Source organism: Penaeus monodon, chromosome 21, assembly GCF_015228065.2.
Source record: "Penaeus monodon isolate SGIC_2016 chromosome 21, NSTDA_Pmon_1, whole genome shotgun sequence".
In the NCBI taxonomy this organism is placed as follows: domain Eukaryota; kingdom Metazoa; phylum Arthropoda; class Malacostraca; order Decapoda; family Penaeidae; genus Penaeus; species Penaeus monodon.
In genome coordinates this window covers 27,093,474-27,096,078 of record NC_051406.1, presented here as the reverse complement: position 1 = coordinate 27,096,078, position 2,605 = coordinate 27,093,474, and positions in this window count along the sequence as shown.

The following is a 2,605-nucleotide window of genomic DNA, read 5'->3' as shown; positions in this document are numbered from 1 at the left end:
CGTTGTCGTTATCCCTTCTTTGTCGTCTCCACCATCTTTTCATGAATTGTTTGTTACGCCAATTTACTATCCGCAGTTTCAGAATTTCTTTCCCTTTCTTTTAACTTCTTGGCCAATATCCTCCTACATGTCTCTTAATTAGTTTTGTCCCCCCGCTAGTCACTTTCTGATCGTTATCCAGGCACAAGCTATTTGATCCCATTTTTACTGCCTTATGTGAAGCGGATTGCAAACTGTCCTTTCTGCCTGCTGGGGATCCGCCCCATGACATCAGCCGAGCACGAGCACGTGACATTAGACGGCACAGTAACTTTCGCCTGGGACTTCCTGCAGATCCAAAACCGGAACACAGTGCACCTAGTTATTTCTCCCTTCATGTCCTCGTGTTCTTATTTAATCGTTGCATCAGTCTACAGGCCTATGAACAGGACCTTCCGTGGGTAAACATCAAATGACAAACTAGACACAACTAGTTAACTGCTCTTTTACTTTTGATGCTATTCTGTCCCATGGGCAAACTGACAAGAGGACAATACTCTATATAATTTCTTCCGGAACCTGAAATTAGAGGTTAGGAATTCCCCCTTACAATGTGCACTATAAGATCTCCCCACAACTACGAGGTGCGGAGGCAAGTCCACTACGACCTCAAAGGGACAAGCCAAACGATATCGTCTACAGAACGAACAGGCGCAAAGGCTAAAGGTTGTTTTACAAGTGGGTTAAGTTTTTTTTTTTTTTTTGCTGTTGTGGCTACTCATTCTGTCAGGGTCCTTCTTACATTGTGTTGAGAGGCAGAAAAAAAAAATAAAAAGGAGAGAGAGATGAGAGAGACGACCTCGAGGAGACGACGAGACTAAGACGGACGAGAGCGAGGAGTAAGGGGAATAGATAGGGAGAGACTACCGAGCCCTATCCAGAGAAGAGAGATGAGAGAGGAGAGATAACGAGATTGTCAGTGTACACAAACAACGCTCTTGATGTCACTGTATGTGACATCAGTACCTGTTTTATATTTCCAGAGATTATGACAATGTAGAACGGTGTTTATACTTCGCAACCCTCCTCAGATATTTAGTAATATCTTCGTTTGCAAACAAAAACGGCTTTCTTAGAGGAATAAAAATTGCTAGTCCTTGTTTATATGATATCAACTATGATGCTTGCCTTTGCAGATGGCAGTATATCGGGCTATTTGTGGCTGTAGCTCTTTCGGCACCTGTGGTTTCGTCAGCAGCAAGAGGCGGAGGAAAAACCACTCGTCCTTCCCTGCTCGGGGCTCACTTAAAGTGTGGTACACAGTCAACACACGCCCTGACTACCTTCGCCGTCCTCCTTCGGGCCCCTTGTAAGTCCACTAGCACTGCAACTAGTCCTGTACATGCTTTGGCATCAACTTGCCTTCGTTACACTGCGTGTATATTCTGTTCTGCATTCGTTCATTTGAATCGTTTCACTTGGAATTTGTAGTCATTGCTTCCAAGTAATCTGATGCAACTCCTGGGTGACACATTTCAAGCATGTTTAATCTCAGATTTTGAAAAATACCCTCTTTTTCTCCGCTTGGTTAAACCGCAGGAATCCTCGGGCCTGCTTTTAGCATTTTTCACAAAACAGGGGGACCAAAAAGGGCCGCTCTGCAACCAATCGAACCAGCACCGCCCTCACACGACACATAGACCATACCCCACAACGACCCCATCAGTCGTGCACCTCTGGTGTACCAAACGCCCCCCGAAAATCAGTCTATACTGCTGCGAGCACGGGCCACCAAACATAGTAAAGTTTACCGCATATAGAGCTGGTACTGTATTTACGAGGCGAGAGTGTAATTGACAAAATTAGAAATGTAAACAATAACGCATAAGGGAAACGGATCAAGAAATTAAATTTACCTAAATAGGTCAGTGATATGAATGATTGTGAAACGGATGAAAAACATGGCAGTGATCGTTCAGAGACGTGACATGAAAGGAAGTAGTGATGTGAAACTTATCGTACTTTTTATTTTAAGAGCAATCATGAAATTTCCATTTAATAAAACGCACCGACATTCTTTTTACATGCTTTATTATTTTCTTACCATAATATTCATCACACTACCAGGAGATCAACTGAGCTTATCTAAACCATATTCCTTTCTTACATCCATCCCACCTCTCTCCCAATTCTATCCCTCATTTCTCTTCTAGTTCAGGTCACCTACCCCCGTCTCGTTTTTCTCATTTACTTTCACGACTAACCTCTCACCCTCCTTCAACACCAGCATCTGCCTCTTTCCGGGAGACCCGGATGCTAGCCCTCCGCTGTCCCGTCCGGAGTGCCACACTACCCGCGTCGGTTCCTCCAAGAGACCTGCCCCCCCCACGCCCACCGCTTGCCACACCCCAGGAACCACCCACCACAGACAAAATGCGGCTTCGACGATGCCTGGGGCGTATGTTGTAAACCTGCGCAACCGTGTTATCCTTCTAGGGATTCTGAAGGTCTGACTGTATTGGAGCTAAAAAATATTCAGGAAACATTGTTCAGAAATAAAGCTTTCGATTAAGTATGACTGTGGTGTTATTTCTTATGCCAGATCATTATATCTACCTCTATTCAT